Source organism: Camelus ferus, chromosome 23, assembly GCF_009834535.1.
Source record: "Camelus ferus isolate YT-003-E chromosome 23, BCGSAC_Cfer_1.0, whole genome shotgun sequence".
NCBI classification, from domain to species: Eukaryota; Metazoa; Chordata; class Mammalia; order Artiodactyla; family Camelidae; genus Camelus; species Camelus ferus.
Window position 1 is genome coordinate 6,995,795 of NC_045718.1, and position 21,770 is coordinate 7,017,564.

Sequence of the window (21,770 nt, forward strand, 5' to 3'; positions counted from 1 at the left end):
CCTCTCCACGTGAGTAATACGTTTCTCATGCTCTCATAGTGTATGCGTGGTAGCATCAATCCTGGCGTCCAGACCATGGATCTTGCCCTCCAATTGGGCAGCAACAGAACAGCTACTCAGAGTTTACAGTGAGCTCTAGGAATTTATAACTGTTTAGTAGTTACCAGTTGGGCTTTTTAGTAGTTACCAAATACTACCATTAAGCAAAAAATACACAGAAAGATCCACAATCTCAACTGAGAACAGTTTATATGTGGTAAACTCTACCTACCTGGCTTCACATTTGTCGTGGTAATTTCTTGCAAGCCCCTTAAAGTTTTTATGAAATGAGACTAAGTAAATTAACAACTGTACTGGCTTCTTCAAACAAAACATTCCTATGGAATACTTGCCCCAGTGACAGGAGATGCCCGAGAGGAGAACAAAGTTGCAAACATTTATTCCAGATGCAAAACATTTCAGACAAGGGTCTACTGGTCCTGTTTTGTTTTGCTCTCCAAAGGTTCCTCTTTTGAATTTTTAATCCTTCTGATTATATAAGAAGAAAGCCTTATGTAGGTGCTCACCTGCCTTTACCACTGCTCTATGAAGTGTACGAATCTCCCTGTTAACAGGAAGGTTCACTGTCTGTCCACTTCAAGTCCGGCATGGTGTGCAGCGGGAAGGACATTTCAGGAAGAAGATGGGGAAGAGGGTGGGAGAGACAGGGAGAGCAGGGGACCCAGATGCATGGTGGCTCCAGGAATAGGTGGCTATTAAATCCATGGGGCACTCCTAGGGAAAGAGCAAATATTTGAAACCTTGGGTCCTGAATCTAAAAACCAAGGTTATTTCCCAAATAATATCATATTATATAAAACAAGTTGATCTCTTTATCTACAGAAGCTGCAGATTGCAGCTATTTCCAGATAAGACACATGGGGTGAGATAGTTTGCCCTGAGGTAGGCATCTCATGCATTCTTGAAAGCAAAATCAAAGTTCTAAAATAAGAAAAATAACGGGAGAGAAATGTGGCAGAGCCCCTGAGAATTTCTCCTGATCCCTCATGTGAACAGCATGAATACAAACCCGAGTGCCTATCAGCTGTCCTGACATGACCATCTTGGCACCTTTCACAACAAAATGAATATTCCCCATTATTACTTCACCTTGATCTGCCAGTTTTAGTCTGACTTAACACTTTCAGGTTTTCTCAGACATCTTACCTGTATCCAAAGTTTTCTTAACTTCAAAGCCAGCTCTCAGCATCACAGTGTCCTAAAGGGGTTTGAAAAATGAAAAGAATTATTCCCAAGCCATAGTTGTTTGATGCACAACAACTGTAAAAACAGGAATTCAGTATTAAAACTAGGTTTTTCTGTTTGGCTTCACAAGACAAGGGTGAATTTATTTGCTTTTTTCTCCATACTCAAGAGCAAAAAGTAACCCCCCAATTATATCAATTCCAAAACAGTCTTAAAGAACCAAGAGAACAAGCTTTGGATTTTGGTTTCACTGTGTCACCTGAAAGTAAGACAAATGTTCAGATTATGAGCTCAGAATTTCTGGTTTAAACCAAGACCTGCTCTTATACCACCCTGAACTCCATTCATTTGGTTCTTTTGTCCAAACAAGAAAAGAGCAGCTCAGTAAAAAACAATTAGTTTAAAATACGACATCACATCAAGGAAAAACTACATGCAACCCCCGTCCTTTATCAGACTTGTTCACATAACTGGAAGTACAAGGCAGTTAAACTCTAAATTGGGATGTTGACATCATCACGAGGCATTATCTCCCCCAGAGTGAAACTGCTAAGATGCTTTTGTCTTATTGTCACATTTTTAACTCAAAATCCTGATGGAAGCTGTTATTTTTCATAGTGCCTTTTTCACTGAAATGTTATGGTGACTTCCCAAGAAATAATTACAACATTGTGTTAAAACTTTCATCTGTCACTGTTATTTTGACCTCAAGAAGTAGTCTACATTTATTTCCTTTCCTTGTTTCATAGAAATATTATTCTCAACATTGTGTAGTCAATTCCTAGACTATGTAATCTCTCAAGAAATTCTTAATGTTGGAGAAATAAAAATTTGAATGAGAAAATTAAAGTAGGCAAGAAAATTCAGAGCTAAGAGTGGAAGTTAACCTCGTGGTAGTTTTGAGTGGAGCTGTCTAGTCTTTTGGATTTCATCTCCAACTGAGCACCTGCATCATCAATAAATACAGACTAAGTTATCATGAAATTAGTCATACCTGTGAAATGATGCACATAAATGTGTCTATAAAACTATGAACATAAATATGTTATCTTAATAATTGTTGCTATGACTTCTACCACTTCTACTATTTCAAACTCTATCAAGTATCTAATAATGTATACATCAAATGAGCTTTGGTCTGTTTTATAAGGCTATCAAATATGACTCTGAACAGAGTCTTCCCAAGAGTAAGTTCCCACAGTATTTACCCAACACAAACACACCGGCACTGAGGGTTTCCATTTGATTTTTAATAATCATCTCATACAATTCTTATACATATTAAATTATGATAACCACATAAAAGGTTATCACAGAGGAGACGCACAAAAGGAAGGTGTGGCAACAGAACACTAATATATGAATTACCATCTCTTTCCAAGCAGAATTCATTGCTGAGAGTAGTAATCAATTAATGATGTACAGAAAACTCGGTTAATGGGACTTTATGTCAATAAAGGTTCAAGGACTAGATTCTGCTCCCTATTGTCCCTTAGTGTGCTGAATTCCCACACGGTTCCTTTACTTCACATTTCCCTAGAATGCATTCTAAGAATAAAGTGAGATCATTAGATAAAACGGTGAGGCTTGTTAAATAACTTAACATTTTGAGACACTGTTGTTCTCGAGAAGATCAGGTGCTGCTACTGAGGCGACTGACTAAGCAGAGCGCTGCACTGTGTGGCCATGAACTGCAAGAATATTAAGATCAAGAGGTTTTTCTTATAATGCCAAAAATCTTCCAAATGGAAATTTGGAATAATATTTTTAAAATTCTCCCTCTTTCCTTAAGCTAAAGAATCAGAACAACAACAACAGCAAATCTGGGTTTGGAAGAAAATGAATTCTCACTAGCAGTTTATTAATGCAAGACTTTGTCACAGTGTGTAGGCACAGAACCCCCAAGATCAAAAGTAGTTGTCTTTCCCAGACGGCCAACAACACACAGAACAAGATGCTCAGCACCACTAATGATCAGAGAAATGCAAATCGAAACCACAATGAGGTATCACCACACACCAGCCAGAATGGCCATCATCAAAGAGAACACAAACAACAAATGCTGACCAGGACGTGGAGAAAAGGGAACTCTTGTACACAGTTAGCGGGAATGTCAGTTGAGCAGCCACTGTGGAAAACAGTATGGAGATTTCTCAAAAAAACTAAAAATAGAACTATAAGCTCCAGCAATTCCTTTTCTGAATTATACTTCTGAAAAAAACAAGACCACTAATTTGAAAAGATATCTGCACCCAATGTTCATAGCAGCATTGTTTACAATTGCCAAGGTGTGGAAGCAACCTAAGTGTCCATCAACACATGAATGGATACAAAGATCTGGTATATACACACACACACACACACACATATATATATACATACATACACACACACACACACACACACACACACACACACACAATGGAATGCTTCCCAGCCATAAAAAAAGACTAAAATTTTGCCATTTGCAGTAACATGGATGGACTTGGAGGGCATTATGCTAAGTGAAATAGATCAGACAGAGAAAGACAAATACTGTATGATACCACTTACATGTGGAATCTAATAAATACAACAAAAGAGTGAATACAACAAAAAAAGACTCACGGATATAGAGAACTAGTGGTTACCAGTGGGGAGAGGGAAGGAAGGAGGGGCAATATAGGCGTACGTGATTTTAAAAAAGGGTTATTATGGGATTATATGGAATCATGTATGTGAAACTTTTGAAAACTGTAAAGTACTACAGGATTTAAAGAATTTTTCATTCAATTAAAAAAAGTGGTTGTCTTTCAAGCATGATTACTTTCAGCATTCAACATATATTAAACATTATTTAAAATTAATTTTGGAAATTAAAGTAGAATGATAGTAGCCCAACTTATCATATCTCTCATTCTAATACCTATGTCACTCTCAAGAGATTATAATACTACTATGTCTTTTAGCATTTCAGAGTGTGAACCGCATATCGACAGAAAAATGTGCCACCTATAAATGTATCTAACAAGTCAGTCTTCCATCTTCAGACACACCAAAATTTTGCATGCTTGTATATACAAAAAGAAATGGGATATTTCTAACGAAATATCTATCTACCCACTCTTAAGTTTTATTTTTCATTCTGCCCTGCAAACAGACACACACACACACACACACACAACACACCACATACATACACATCTCTCCATAAATAAACACAAATTACGATGTCAGGAAAAGCAACATTTTTTAATGAAAAATTGGTATTGTTGTTAATACCAAAACATTTTCCCAGACCTTTAAGAATTCCTCCAGGACAATTTTGACAGAGATTTAATCTTAATGACATAAACAAAGTTGTTGCTCAATAATTCACTTGGTAAAACCAGAGGGAAAGACAAAGCAATTGCACAACACTAAATCACTCCTTGGATCGTAAGCACTACTCACAGTAAACAGCCTGGTCATTCTTCACAAGTGCGTAGTTTCCTTGGAGAGATACTAATTTTAATTTTACTCTCCAGGCTATGCTTTTGTTATAAATCTGCAGGTTTCCTGGAAAGACACACATTTTAATTGTCGATATGTGGAGAAAACATTCTACGTATTTACTCATCTTCATAAAGACTTGTAAAACCTTTTACAATATAGGCTCTGTTAATTCAAAATTTATGGTAACCTAGATAATGAATTGAAGTTTATCCTTAATCTAGGAAGAAAAAAATACCGAATAAATGAATTCTTAGCCAAACTGATGGATTCAAATTTTTGCTTTCACAACAAATTTGATATGTCATCAAGCTTTTTAAATATAAATGGTACATTTTATCTTGTAAAATTCCAGTTTTCTCTTTGGATTCCTTTAAACCTCTCAGACTGATACCATCTAGATGACCAATTTGTCTGTTTTGATTTTGTTAGACTGGCTTAAAAACTTCTTGTGAACTGACCACACTGATCCAATTCAAGAAATAATTTTGAATAGAGGCTTTATCTGCTCTCCATAGCAAATACAGATCTAGTCCAGGCCATTGTGGATATAGGTCTGTTCCTTCTTCTAGAATGTTAACTTTATTCTCATTTCTAATTCCAGTTTTATGTCAGTTATTATCATAACGAAAACTCCTTCTTTCATCTCAAGATTTCTGAAGAAAAGAATAATAAAACCAGGTTTAACTATTATTCTTGCACAAAAAGACCATTTCAAAGTCTATAACAGTGCAACGGCTGGGATGACTTTAAACTAGTATACAGTCATCCCCCAATTGTGTTTAATTTAAAATTCCACTGCTTTGTTAGATGAAAATGTTCCTTCCAATCTTCTTTAGAGCTTCAGATTTTTTCATCTCAGCCTCTGTAATTAGTGACTCTAAGCCAGTAAATTTACCCTGTGGTTGTCAGCCCCTCCCCTGCTGCTCACTTCAGCCCACAGTGTGAAAGCAACTCATTACAACTGGATTCTCAGATGTGCAACTGAATTTGACAAGCACTCTTTGGAGGTTTATTGAATAAGAACGTGAGCTACAGGTATCAGTGACACCTGTTGCAAGGTGATATTCTAACCGCCTTTCATAAAGTCAGTTGCCGCTGACTTCAAGAAAAATCCTGTGCAAGTAAGAAAAAGCACAATTTGTCACTGGATTCCTAATGCATTTCTAATGGTGTACAGGAAAACTCAAGCTTCTCACTGAACCTGGGAGTTCCAGCTCCAGTGATGAAACATTCTTTTTGTTTTTGCTATTAAAATAATGTCCATTTCGGTATATTATTCCAAATGGATCTTATGTCCATGCACATTGCCACAAGAATGTCATGTCAAAAGCATAGTTATGAAAGATAAAAACCATCAGACAGTTATGCCAAGTGTTGAGAAAGTCAGAAGTTCAGAAAAAATGATAGAGCAATTTACTTTCAGACTATGTTAGAACAACAAGGAAATTAGAGATTTTCTATTAATTGAAGTATAGTCAGTTACAATGTGTCAGTTTCTGGTGTACAGCATAAGGTCCCAGTCATGCATATATATATTTGTTCTCATATTCTTTTTCATTAAAGGTTATTAAAGATATTGAATATAGTTCCCTGTGCTATACAGAAGAAATTTGTTTTTATCTATTTTTATATATAGTGGTGAACATTTGCAAATCTCAAACTCCCAAATTTATCCCCTTCCACCCCCTTTCCCCTGGTAACCATAAGATTGTTTACTATGTCCGCAAATATGTTCCTGTTTTGTAGATGAGTTCATTAATGTCCTTTTTTTTAGGTTCCACATATGATATTTTTCTCTCTGTTTCTGGCTTAATTCACTTAAAATCATCATTCTAAGTTAAATTAGAGACCTTTTGACACCATGTTTTCATTGTCTTCATTTTGCCAAAGAGAAACACAGATTCAAGGAAGAAAATGAGAGCCTAGGTTCAAAGAACTAGTTAGTGACAGACCCAAGAATAAAAACCAAGTCGTCTTATTTTCATTCTGATTTTTTCAATCTCATATCAGTGAATTTCCAGGAAAACAAATATATAAACTTTCATAATTTCCATTTTTCCTACCATAAATCCCAAGATATACAAATACAGAGTTGCTTCTCCAGATCACTATTTTTATCAACCCAGCAACCATTAAACTAAACGCACTTTCCTCCAATCTCTTTCCTGCCCTGCAGTTGAACCCATCTTCTTCAAGAATGGCTCCTGGGAAGAGAATCATTAAGCAGGATGCCTGCAATGCGCACTCTCCCTTGTTGCAGGAGGAGGGAAATGGGGAAGATACCCTGAAAATAAGAAGCTAATCCAGCCAAATCTTGCAAACATGTGGATGATAGTTCTCCTGATACACACACTAGTGATGCTCTCTCCCAAGAGAGCCTTCATCTAGGAAAACATTTTAGCAGAATACACTTGATTTGTCAATGATTGTTTGCACTAAGCAAACCTGGAATCTACAAATTTATAACACATGGCTTCCTGGAAAATGTCACATAAGCTACACAACCATCTGGAAATAAGATGATAGTATCATAGCAAAATGGTCCTCTTTTGTATCATTTATGTAGACACAAATATCACTCAGAGGCCCATGTAGTAACCTGAGCCAGAGCACAGCCTTACTGGCAAGAAGTAATCTGAGTACCTGCACGGAAGGTCCTGGATCTCTCCCTGTTCTACCTGTGCCTCATGATTATATGTCTCCTTGAACTCGGGTACGATTTCCCACGTGAGTGAGCCTGATTGGACAATCCAGTCTTTGTGTTGTCTCTACCCATCACCAGTTCTCTCTCACTGGTATAATCCCCATGTGCTGAGTCACCCAACAACCCACATCCTACTGGGATGTTGATATTTTTTAATAAGATAATAAATTTCATTGAACGCTTTTCTCTTTAAAGCACCTGACTCTTAACAATAGTAGGTATATTTCTGACTATTGTATGCTTGATGCAGTGGACATAAAAAAGACCCTCACTGATGTTTGAATGGTGAGAAGAGTAAAGATAATGAATATCAAAAACATATAATCCAATGTTAAAAGATAAAATAGAGCTTTTATTCCAGATGATTACTGTGACAGTATCACTACATCACCTTTAAAGTACACCAGTCACACTTTTACTACCTTATCTTCCTGAGATATTAAACTAAAGAAGTACTTAACTGTTTTGCTAGATGCCAAATAATCATTAATATAATTCTTGTTAATCATATTGCGAATAGGTTGATAAATTCCTATGTCATCATATATTTTCAACTATTGTTTAAAAACAAACATGGACTATTAGCGATCTCTGTGATCTTACCCAGGACACGTACAAAAAGACTGAGTGAAATATTTAATTACAAAAATCAAATTGTGAGAATTAGATTTGTTGAATTCTTATGAAAGAGTTTCTATACAAGTCTATCAGACGTGATCTGACTGTCAGAAAAGTCATACACAGATATATTGCTAAATATGACATAAAATGATTGACCACTTTATAAACAAAGTATCATAATCAATGATCAAAACCCAACAAATATGAGTCCAAAGTTTACATAAAATGAAATTTAATACAGAAGCCCCAAAGTAATGTATACAAATTAGCTATTTGCCTTATGATATGAATACTATTTCAACTTTAATTAAAACTAACTATAAGTGAATAAAAGATGTTATTATAGAAGAAAAAAGAAATATTCTGGGTTTCCCATATGAATCTACCATTATAGACCAAATTGTATGACATATACTAGAGACTTTTAATTATTTCCTATTAAAATGAAGTATATTTCATTTGGTAACTATTAAGTAGTTTATTTTTCATGTTTATGTTTGGTATTTTTTCTTGACAATGATGTAAAAGAGCTGAAAAAATATGAACTTGGAAAGGAGAAAAAGTAAAAGACCTTAAAAAAGAAAGTTTAAAACTCTTTCAGGCCATTTCTTTTAAAGTAAAAATGAATGAAAATAGTTATAATATTTCCCAGTATCATAAATTTTTCCAATTTAAAAATTAGAATTCCTATGAGGTTCTGCAAGTGTGTTAGTCCTTATGAGGAACTGGGACTGTTTTATTACTAGAAGAAAATACCAGAATATAAAACTTTAAAATCCAGAGATTTCTACAGGATCTGAATCATATTATGATAGTGTTTCTTAAGGCAATGTATTTTAATAAATAGAAGTGACAGTGTGGCTCTAGGGCAAATCTATACATTCAAATAAAAAGAACAGTGATGCTTTTCTCTTACAGAACATTTTTTGTACCAATAATATATTATTATATGGTGCCAAGTGGATCTTAGATAATACATGTTATGTAACTCAGAACTAAATGTAATAAAATCAGACCAGCACCTGTTTAAATTTACATTATTTTGTGTCTATTATAGAACACAAAATTTTTCAAGCAACATTTAGGTTAACATGCTTCACTAGGTAGAAGCTGTTCTACTTTTAAGGCAGAGCTGCCCAGGAGAAACCAACCTTCCCATGCAAACTAATAAACCAGAAGTGTGCGTTACTAAATGGGATTTTGTGGAAGCATATCACACAGTGAAGTCTACAATTTGGAATAAATTTAGCATATTTTTATCCATCATAATATGGTATATATTAGACTATGGGCTCTTTTATACACGTTTTTTCTACCACAAGTCTTTTATATGGTATGTATGACTATAAATAACTCAAAACTTTCTACTCTTTGATACACTTGAATATATGGGCCAAGTGTGGCATCCTCAGGGTGTAGAACAGAAAACTTACCTTATAGTTATCAGTACAGAAAAAAAAAAGGAAATGAAAAATAAAAAAGAAAACACTTCTGGAAATTAAAAATAAAAGTGATTTCTGGATAAAGTAGTGTCAATCCCAAAACAATAATTTATTTTTCAACCTGTGGACATCCTTAGATTGAAAAGTCTTCTGTGTATTTGTCAGCAAATAAGGTTCATACATGGACTGATCTTTGTCAACTCAGTGTAGAAAATCAAAATACAGAGGCAAACTATTTTGAATTAAGTATTTAGACCATATGTATACAATGCCTAATGGTTTATAACTTTTCTAATAAAAATGAGAACATCATTTTACACATCCTTATTTGATGAATTTTAATTATTATTCTAAATTAAAATTCAGCTTTACTGAATTTATGAGTTTGGTTCAATGGTTTTCAATCTAGAACCCTGGACTCCAGGGTTCACACCAAAATAGACTCCAAAAAAACAATAATAATACTAATGATTATATAGATAAAATAAGAAGACAACACATTTACTGTGTGCCTACTGTATTCCAGAAACTGTTCCATATAACTGGTTGAGTTAAATTTGAACCCAAGCAACGGAGATATTTTAATCACTATGCATATCACCTCTCAAGATAGTCATGGGAAGTCTGTGAGCTTTCTGAATTCCAGACTGTCTTTTAGACATTGCACATTTCTCTATTTTGGACGAACTAAATAAAACACTGTTTCTTTGACTTTGGTCAAAATTACGTCAATGCAGAGTGGTAACGCTAACTAATTACAAATTATGATCTGGAGTCTGTAGACATATTGAGAATTAAGGAAGATCATGACTTACCATCATCAACCACTGGGTAGGAAAGTTAAAACAAGAAAACATGGCTTTTTTGGTTTCTTTCCAGTATGTTCCTGAACCTCCATCTACTTTCTTTAATGTAATAGTACAGCAAAATCTTCACACAATGTTTTATGTTTTTCACTGTACTTTCTAACCCGAGCACATTTAAAATATCTGGAGCTAATGCTTTAAAGACTTGCAAACTTTTTAAAGTGGCTTCTAGGCTCAAAAAAGAAAAAAATGAAACAAGGTAAAACCTACTTTTTATCCAGTCAGCACATCCTTTGGTAGCATATTCTGTTTCCTCCATCTAATGTTAAGGTGCCCAGCTGCCATGGTGGATAACAACCTGATAAGGTTTCATTGCAAAACTCAGTCACAGGGTAGGTCAATCTGAAAAAAAGTAATGTTCACATAAATCCGACCTGGATCAAAATTTTTATTGCAGACATGAAAGTAAGCTAGGGTTGGGGTAGAAATGAAAGAGCTATAGAAGTGTAGCACATTCATAATCTTTCATTTCTGCCCTGGAGAGGCTGGAAACGTTGAAGCCAGGAAATAGACTATGATCAAACAGCCCTGCTTGTATGTGACTAAATTGATAAAAGCCGTGAAAACCTAAATCTAAATTATAAAGCACATTTATGAAGTTCTATCAAGCTGAATGGTTATCTTTAGGTGTTTTAAACAGAAATTCTGAACACTGAATAATGGACCAATAAATGCTTTAATAAAGGAATGAATATATGGTTCTACCAACCCAACTTTATCCAAGACTGGCAACCTATTCCGAGTGATTTGTGGAAGAAGAAAAGGGTGCTATACTATTCACAGAAGAAATCCTATGCATTTTGAATATTGAGGAGTTATTTTAAAGTGTGAATAGAAATACAATATGTATTATTTGTTTGCTGTAGTGAAATGTCACAACATCCCACAAAGTATCCTCTAGCTACGACCAGTAAAACAAAAAATGTAAGATGATCATAGATTTGATATGCAAGCCATTTAGTTAATTTTAACCTGTCATTTGATAGATTAAAAAATTGGAGACATAAATTCAAAACTGAATGGCCAATTAGAAAAAGATTATACAGTACAGGAAAACACCCCATAGTTCAGATTCTGAGAAGTGGGAAGTTCTATCACAGAGATAAGGACAGAAGGAGGTAAGAATACAATCTCCTAATTTCACACACTTAAAATTGCATGTCTTGTATTGTTTGAAGACTGGACATGCTGGAAATACATATATAAAAACAGTCTTAAATTGTAGGTGTTGGCTGGCAAAGTCATGCAAATATTATACACCCATTCCTCAACACTCCCCTAAATTATCTATAATATGAAGGGAAACACTTTCATGTGTACTTATCAAGACAACAGATCATAACATTTTTAACTGTATGTTTTTGATATGAATAAACAAATCAATTGGTAAATGTATATGTTTTCTCTAATTGTCCGTTCTGACATAAAAAGTTAAAATTAATTATCACCCCCTAAATATGTCTTTTCACAACAATCTACTGAACGTTAAGGATTGCACATCTGCTGTCCCTAAAGACAAAACAACATGAGTATTCCTTGAATCAAGACATAAAGGGAGTGAGGTGAGGGTGTCCATAAGTGCTGAGGAGATGACTATCACAGCTGCTGGAGAAGTAGGTGGTCTTTAACATAACTCCTGTTTTGTTTTGTGTTTTTTGCCTTTTATTTGAGCTGTATTCCTAGCAATAACAACAAAATAAGTAGCAGAAAAAATATTCTCTATGTTGGAAAAAATAGATTTAATCTCATCATAGATCCCAAAGTTTCCAGGGACTGAAATATAGGAGAATAGGCTTGAGCAGTGCCGCCCCTAGTGTCCTCCTGCTCCAGTGCTGGACTGAAAAACCAAGCCCAGTCCATCGTGAGATAAGGAGCTTGCAACGGAATATAAGCCAACTACAGTCCCCCAGCAATAGTCAGTTCAACTTCCTTATCTTCATAACAAGACTTCCTCAGTGAGAAAGCACTGTGTAGATTTACATTCCAGTAGAAGCTGTTTATCTCCTTCTAGAATAGTAATAACTATGAATAGCATTGAACCAGAAGCAGAAGTCAGCAAATGAAGGCATGTGAGCCAAATCTGATCCACTACCTTTTTTGTAAATAAAGTTTTATTGAAACACAATCATGACCATTTTTTTTCTTAGTCTGTGACTGCTTTTGCACAACCAGCACTACAAAGACATCGCTGAGTGCTCACAGCAGAGACCAGCTGGTCCACAAAGTCTAAAATATTTAACATTCGGCCCTTTAAAGAAAATGTTTGCTGACCTCTGAGCTGCAGGACAAATACTATCTTGAAAGACCTTCAAAAGGGAAGTTGAAAACCAAAACTAATAATTAAAATAGAGACATGAATAATAAAAACCTCTAAGTGTGCATGTGAAGGCACACATATTTATTGTGTGCTATTCTGTAGGAAATGGCATGGCCCTCACGAATGCCAACAGTGTAGGCCAAACGACAATTTGAGAAGAACTACATGTTCTAACCAGACTTTCTGACTTGGATATCAAGAGTAATTAAGTATTCCTGGGGAAATCATAATGACTGTTCAGGCTTTAACCTGAACAGCAGTCAATCTGGAATGTTATCAACAATAGAGAATTTCTATTCCCTGTTCTGAGAGCGATGAATGAAATCTACACCCAGAAGATAGTTTTACTCCTTTTTAGAAAGGCAGAGTATCTTTCAACAATAACCTTGAGGGATCTTTAAAAAAGTAAAAAAATAAGGTTATACCCTACATATACAAAACTGTATTTGAGAAGAGGTAAATTTACAAAGACATAAATGAAAGTGAATAAACCAAATAAACCTCTTCTCCATTAACTTGAAATGTTTCCTTTAAATTAAGAGACATTTTTACTTTTTTTAAGCCATATTCAAATATGTGATTCTTTCTGTGCTTTACCTAAAAGGAAGAGGATTCCTAGAAAGAAGTTATTAAAAAATTATACTTAATTAAACAAATAATTATTTATGTTCATAAATATCTATCTATATCTATATAAATATACATATATGTATGTAGGAAAATAGAAAGAAAAACAAAAAATCTTCAAATCTTGATTAGTCAAGATAAATGGAAATGAAATTTTGACATGATTTGTCACATGCAGAATAGGTGACTATGTTAAGTAAGCACAGGTTTACATATAACATCTTCTGAATGTTTAAATATCCTAAATAATTTGATTATATTTATACATGAGACATTTACAACATGTAGGCCAAAACAATTATAGCAAGATGAGAGGATTCAAGATTAATATACCAAAGTTCAACATTTTCTTCTAAAACAGCAATGAAAAAAATAGAATTTGAAATTAAAAGTACAATATATATTAGAATAAAAAAAATTGAATACCTAGGTATACATATGACAAAATATATACAAGACCTATATGAGGAAAAGTACAAAATTCTGATGAAACAAATCAAAGAACTAACTAAATAAAAAGATATTCCATGTTTATGGGTAGCAAGACTAAATAGTGTCAAGATGTCAGGTCTTCTCAACCTGATCTATAGGTTCAACACAATCCCAGTCAAAATCCATGCAACTTATTTTGTGGACATTGACAAACTGATTCTAAAATTTATATAGAAAGGCAAAAGGCCCAAAATAGTCAATACAACATTGGAGGAGAAAAACAAAGTTGGAAGACTGACACTACCCGACTTTCAGAGTTACGATAAAGCTGCAGTAGTCAAGACAGTGTGGTATTGACAAAGGAAGACAGATAGATCCAGAGGACAGAACGGAAAGCCCAGAAACAGACCCATACATACAGTCAGCTGTTATTTGACGAAGGGGCAAAGGAAATACAATGGAGCAAAGACAGTCTTTTCAACAAATGATGCTGGAAAAACTAGACATCCACATGCAAAAAAATAAATCTAGACACAGACTTTACACCCATCACAAAAGAACCCTTAAAGTGAATCACAGACTTAAGTGTAAAATACAAAATTATAAAATTCTAGTAGATAACATAGGAGAAAATCTAGATGATACTGTATTTGGCAATGACTTTTAGATACAACGCCAAAAACACAATTTATAAAGGAAATAATTGATGAGTTGGACTTGGTTAAAATCCAAATTTTCCATGCTGCATGAGATTTTTGTCAAAAGAATGAAAAGACAAGCCACAGAGTGGGGAAAATACTTGCAAAAGACATAATTGATAAAGAATTATTATCTAAAATATTTTTTAAAAAACCAGTAAAACTCAACAAGAAAACAAACAACCTGCTTACAAAATGGGCCAAAGGCTTCAACAGACACCTCACAAAAGAAGACACACAGATGGCAAATAAGCATATGAAAAGATGCTTCGAGTCATATGTCATCAAGGAAATGCAAACTGAAACAATGCGATGCCACTACACACCCATTAAATCAGCCCGGATCCAGAACACTGACAACACCGAAGGCTGATGAGGATGTGGAGCAGCAGGAACGCTCATTCATTTCTGGTGGGGATGCAAAATGGTACAGACACTTTGGAAGGCAGTTCGCCATCTTCTTACAAAACTAAACACATTCTTGTCATAGGATCCAGCAATAACATTGCTTGGCACTTACCCACAGGAGTTCAAAACTTACGTCCCCTGCACATGGATGTTTATAACATCTTGGTTTGTAACTACCAAAACGTAGAAGCCAGGAAGTCCTTTGGTAGGTGAATGGATAAACTGTGATATAACCAGCAAATGTAATATTATTCGGCACTAGAAATAAATGAGTTAATGAAGCTATGCAAAGGCAAGGAAACTTAAATGACTAATACTAAATGAAAGAAGTATGATTTCAGCCATAAGATGTTCTAGGAAAGGCAAAATTATGAAGACCTTGAAAAGATAAGTAGTTGCCAGGGATTGGAGGGAAAGACATTAATGCATAGAGAACAGAGGATTTTTAGGGCAGTGAAACTATGCTGTATGATACTGGAATGATGTATTCATGTCATTAAATATTTGCCCCAACCCACAGAATGTACAACCCCAGGCGTGAACTCTAATGTACACTACGGACTTTGAGTGATAATAATATGCCAATTTAAGTCCATAGATTCAACAAGTGTGCCACTCTGATGGGGGAGATTGGTGATAGGAAGGGGATGTATATGTGAACACAGGAGATCTAGGGAAAAATCTCTGCACCTTCTTTTCAATTTTGCTGTGAACCTAAAACTACTGCAAAAATAAAGTCTACTAAAAACATGCAGTCCATGAGAAACCTCTAGTTAATGTTATGAAATGAAGATGCACTGACAGGCTCAAGACCTTTTCTTCCAGATCACCGAAGTGTCCAGAGGATGGTATGACCCAGTCATCAATAATTAAAAAGAAAACTGTTCTATTTTGTTTTACAGATTACTCTCAGGCATGAGGGGTGATCAGCCTACTGTTAGGAAAGATCATTTTGCACTCACACAAGGTGGGGTCAAAGGACAAGAAGCGTCCCCCCCACCCCCTCCGCGGAACCCCAGGGCGATGCAAATACCGCCACGTGCGCTGCCTCACCTCTGACCGTGGTCTTTCCCCGATGGTTGGACAAGGAAATACGATGAATATAAACAAGGCCCGCCTTGCAGAGGAAGCTGGATAAAAGTCAGCCTGTACCCAGAGGGATCTGGAGGGTAGAAGGTATGAAATTAACATGGAAGGGATCTGTGATATATTCTGGGGAAAAAATAATAATTTGCAAAAATAGTGGAATAGAGTGAGTATATCTTACACACACTTACTCTCTCACATCTGGAAAGATATAACCAAAAATATTAACAGTTACTGTTTTCATGGAAATGAAAGTAGGGGGACAATAGAGACTGTCACAGTTCGTTTTCCATCCTTCAGTGTTGTTGGAAATACATTTTTTACAAACACTCCTTCTGTAATTTAACAACAAACTAAAACATGAGGAAGGCTTAGAATCGTGTATTACCATTGAGGCAAAAAAGAGAGGTCTGTTCACAGGTTTTTAATATGCTCTGGCCTTTAAGACCTGGTCATAACCTCGAACAATTTCTTTTACCTAACTGTCAGGGAGACCACTGGGGATTGGAAAGACAGAAAAGTTACTGGTCTAAGTAAAAGCAGTAATTAATCCATGATTTCATTAAGAATGTTTTCTTACCAAGACGAATAATCTTTGATAGCATGGCTCGAAGGGGGAATTAATGATATTTTATATGTCAAGAATTCTTAAGAGAATGAAGAAAATCAATATTTAAAATATTTATGTAGCAAATATACATTTATCTTCATTTTTCATTTTTGTCTGTGAGTTTGTCTCTGAGCATGCATGGGTGGTTTTAGGGATTTCTCTGTAAACTAGTGAGTTGCTGATTCTCATGTGAAAAACAGGAGAAATCCACACAGGAGAAACCCACACATCAAAGAACAGCCTTGGCCTGACCTGTCCCCAGCAAAGCCTCTGGCACTGGGAGGGAGAGGGATTTAACCCTCAGCCTGCCAGAGGTGACTCAGAGTCTCAGCATGGCTAAAATCTCTGCCGAGTTCCTCGGATTGATTACTGATCATCAGGTGGTATTTAGAAAATACGCTACATCCATAACTTGTAAGCTGGTTTGTAAAAATAGTGGTTGAGCCATGTGCTTGGGGACCTGGGGACCTAGTGCACACAGACCCTGGGCAGGGAGAGCAACGCATCAAGGATGCCAGTGATATGCGAACCTGAGTACGTAATCCAAAAAGGTGTTTGGCTTGGCCAGACTCAGACAGGCTTTTATCCAACCAAATATGACTTTCTTTCCCTATGGCATGCAAAGGATATATAATCGAATCCTCCATCCTCGCTCACTAGTTAAACATAACTGAGACAATAAGAAGTCGTGGGGAATTTTTCAAAAATTAAGAGAAGTTCCTGACTTCAAGGAAAAATGATAACAAAAATAATATTTAAAATGTATGTCGGAATTGAACAAGCACCAAGGCTGGCACGAGCGCAGCACTGCCGGGGCTCGGACGGGAGACAGGCAGTGGCGGCCAAGCAGGCTGTGCCTAGACTTGGGGTCAGAGGTTCTTCCTTGCAGCCCTGCCCTTGCGAAGTGCGCAACTCTCAACCTCAGTTACCTGCCAAAAATATACTATTACCTGTTTCAAAAGATTGTTTTAGGAATTAAAGAATATAATAAATATGTAAAGGACTTGTGAACTATGTTTTAAAAATCCTACAAATGTAAAAGCATTATCAAAGACTAGGAAACTCAAGAAATATTTAATTAGAAGAGACAGCATTTGAGCTCCACGAAAGGGCAGGGGCAGCAGAGGGTAGGAAGAGAATGGCCTTCCAGGGGAGGGAGGGAGGGTGAGTGAGCCACGGGAAAGATGAACGGTCAGGGATGCTTGGAGAATAGAAGATCTCCCCATAAACTCACCATAAAGCACGTAAGGTAGAGAGTTCCACGTGAGGCTGTAGGTGAAGACAATAAAGGATGCCCAGAATGCCAGACTCAGGCGCTGAGACCTTGTTTCCTAGACTATAAGGAAACACTGAAAGTTTTAAGGTTATTTATTGCATGATCAGAGACACCTTAGTGAAACACTAACAGTTTGTGGGCTGGAGGAGTGAGGAACACCTGGGGATGACACGCTCTCTTCATAAATTACTGAAACAGCTCAGGTTTAAAAAAAAATGGTGAAAATGCAATGCACTTTCAGTCTAGCAATTCCATTCCTAGGATCTGTGACACACGGATACTGGTGTACTTACACGTAAGTATGAAGAAGAAATTGTCCGACTGTTGAATAATAGTGATAGTATTTAAAAATGGAAAACTACCTAAGTGTTATCCAGGAAATAATAAATGACAATATATCCATACTATGCAATGCTATGCAGTAATTAAAAGACAATTACACTGCTGGGAAGTGACATGGAAATATTTTTAATATGTGAAATATTTCTAAAAGGAAAGAGCGGGTCAAAGAATGAGATAAAAAGTCAAATCACATTCAAGTGTTTTAATGTACATATTTGCACACGTATATCCATGAGTGAATAAAATTAGAACTGGAAGATGATACCAGAAGTGAGCTCTGGGGAAAGGAACAGGGGCAGAGAGGGTTAGGAAGGAGAATTTCCACGTGTCTTTCCACACTTATTCATGTCACTCAACACAGCTCTACATTTTGGGAACAAAACTAGAAATAAGACATCAAGACAACTGTCTCCAGATTGCTTTCACTTTGATGATGGGAAGCGGACAACATGTAGATGACCAAATATTGTATGGCTTGAAGTACGATGCAGAGAATTAAACGGAGAGATAGGGTAGGGCATACGTGCATTCCCTAGATTGCATGATTGCTTTACTTTTCTATTGTCACAAACTGAGCGACTTAAAACAACCCCCATGTATTATCTGGGTTTCCCTGGGTCAGATTTGCTGGGTCCCCAGCCCAGGTCTCACCAGGCTGCAGTCAAGGGGTTGGCCAAGCTGCTTTCTTTCTGGAGTTCAGGGGCCTCCTCCAAGCACCCTGGTTGCCAGAAATCACTTCATCAGGGCTACAAGATTGGGAGCCCTGCTTCCTCCCTCCCTATCAGCTGGAAGCAGCCGCAGGTTCTAAAGATGCCAAATTCTGTGCCCCGTGGCTGTCTCCATAGGGAAGGCTGTTTGTTTCTTCTAAGCCAGTGAGAGCCTCTCAATCCAGTCTGCTAGGATGAACTCTTACATAACAACCTAACCAGGGGCGTGGCATCCCACATCTTTGCCATATTCCACCTATGAGAAGCAAGCCACAGATTCTACTCACACTCAGGGGGAACGGATGATTCAGCAGTAACTCACTGGAGATCACCTTAGGGTGTGTCTTCCACAGAGGTCAAGAAAGCCCTTCTGAATAAGTGACAAAAGCTGTGACCTGAACAATTAGGAATGAACAGCTGGTCTGGACCCTTGATGAACCACCCAGAGTTCCCAGGACTGACAGATACTCCCCCAGCTGCCACAAGTGCTGCTGGGCTCGGAGCTCCTAGTTTGTTAAGTTAATTAAATAAGGAGGCCATTAGAGGAGGTGGCTCTAAGTGCCATGCTTTGCTTACTCTTGTTCTAATCCCAGACACAAGCCATCAGCCTTGAATGAACTCATGTGCCAGCCACTACTCTGAACTCAGGACCACTGCTTCACTAAGATCATCAAGGCTTTGTGGCTGAGCACAGCCACCATGTCTGGCTTCACCCTTGTGTATTACGTGCCATCTCCCAGGAACTCTCATAGTCCCTGCTCAGGAAGATCCCTAAGAATACTTCCACCCCCATCACTTTCCCAAGCGTGTCTACATAATCCGAGTCCAGTTTAGATTGTGTTGGAGTCCTACAGCATGAGGGATTCTGTGATGAGCCCATCACCTGCCTAGAGGACAGTATTCCTACAGGCATATTCCCTTCTGATCAGGATCTGTTTATCTTACACTCATCCTACTTAATACAGTCTAAGAAACATTTCTCACATCACAGAGAATTAGTTACATTATGTAAATACACCTGCATATGTATCCTATAAGCTTTGTGATGGTAAATAAACTAGCCCATAAATGTTTATTCAATTCTCAATATTCCTACTTTTTAAACCAATCATGTCTAATAACTGAAATTTAAACTCAGCTTTTTCAAGCTATATATATCACAGAACTGACAACTGAATTAAAAGTTAAGGTAAAGTGATAGAACAAAATAAATGTCTTTTAAATACAGCATAAGAGTTCGCCTTTTAAATGACACATATGGGTTTGAGTTTTTTCATATTTTCTCTGGCTGTGAAGAGAAATCTACAAAGATAAAGCAATCCATTTGTGGGAGAGCTCAGTAAATAACAGCAGTATTTGCACAGTTCTTCATTTAAGCTCTGAAAAAACTGAGCACATGGCTGGATTATGCATCTAAATTTTAGGATGCACATAATTCACAATTGTTACTAGCCTAGGTTTAGAAGATTGTTAACTTATGTTCTTGATCTTATGTGAATGCAAGAAGAATCAATTTACACTTGGCTATGTCGTCTTGCACTAAACGGATCTGTAAGACCAGAACATTTATAATTTGGTAATATTGGTTAAAACTTTGACTTGACTGAGTCTGCATTTGGCTTACAGTTAAAATCTCTATATTTTCCTGTATGTGTTAAAAAAATAATTTAGAAGATAGTATTTTTAAAGTGCATGGTAATATCTCCCAAAATGATGAAGGGAATTTTTATCTTGAATAATAATTTATTTAAAATGAAGACACAAATTGAGCCAGGTTCTTAAAGGCTTTCCAATGGCTCCTAATGTATGTTATTGCACTGGAGAAGCTGCATCAACATGCTCACAGCAGCTAGTAAAGGACCTGCAGCTGCCGAGGCTCTTGGGGAAGCAAAATAACCTGCAGTAAACCTAGGATTGTCAGAAACTCTAGCTAACGAAAGAAAAAAACACATATGGAGATTTCTGATGGGTATTATTTTTGTTAAATATATGATAGATGGTCAATTCTTTTAAGTTTATTTGAATATGAACATGTTACTATATTTTATACATTATTAATTCATTGAGTAATTCGACAAATATTTCCTGAGTGCCGAGGAGAGACACTGTGCTGGGAGCTGGGAGAAAACAAGGAAAGCAAAGCAGACAAAAATCCCTGCCTTCAGAGCCCTTGCTTTCCAGGGGAGGGATAAACCATCGACAAAACAAGTGAATACGTAGTATGTCCGATGGTGAGACAGTGCTGTGGGGAAAAATGAAGCAGAGTGGGATGGCAGGGACTGATGGAGTGGCTATGATTTAAACAGCATGGTCTGGAAGACCTCATTGAAGAGGTGACATTTGTACAGTGGCCTGAAGATGAGTGAGCTGGTCTTGTGGCTTCATCTAGAAGAAGAAAAGTCCAGGACAAGAGAACAGCAATTGCAAAGGCCCTGAAGTAGGCATGCTGGGTAGGAGGACCGCGCACACATGGTGAGAACAGGGGAGAACACTAGGAAGGAGGCCAGATGAGAGCGTGTGCGTGCGCGCGCGTGTGTGTGCCTGCAGGGCCTTCGAGGCCAACTTGTTTTTTTAGCACAGGGAACTATACTTAATATCTTGTAATAATCCACAGTAGATAAGAACCTGGAAAAAACATAAATAAATAACTGGTTCACTTTGCTGTACACCCAGAACTAACACAACATTGTAAATCAAAGAACTTTGACTTTTGTCTGAGTAAGATAGGAAGGCACTGGGTAAAACAGAAAGACATTAAGATAGCAGGGTTAGGAACAAAAAAGTAACATGAACTAGTTTAAATTTGTAAAAAGTTATTCTGACTGCTTCGTTGAAAATAGACCAGAAGGCAAACACACAGAGACCAGGGGGAGGCTATGGGAATATAATGCAGGAGGGGGTAATAATGGAATGGA

The 21,770-nt window shown here is 36.7% G+C and overlaps 1 long non-coding RNA gene across 18 annotated transcripts in view; it reads right to left on the reverse strand.

Moving 5' to 3' along the window:
* The window catches only part of LOC106730317, a 230,561-nt gene that overhangs the window by 167,197 nt on the left and 41,594 nt on the right, over window positions 1–21,770 (reverse strand). For 15 of the 18 annotated variants that reach the window (XR_004314664.1, XR_004314669.1, XR_004314662.1 and 12 more), the window contains 5 exons: window positions 17,765–17,866; window positions 15,888–15,996; window positions 14,947–15,056; window positions 10,563–10,694; window positions 1,207–1,258 (listed from right to left, as the gene is read on the reverse strand). This is a non-coding gene — a long non-coding RNA (uncharacterized LOC106730317). Of the gene's footprint in view, window positions 1–1,206; window positions 1,259–10,562; window positions 10,695–14,946; window positions 15,057–15,887; window positions 15,997–17,764; window positions 17,880–21,770 lie in introns of all 18 variants that reach the window. The other 3 variants (XR_004314656.1, XR_004314657.1, XR_004314660.1) reach the window with 3 other exon arrangements.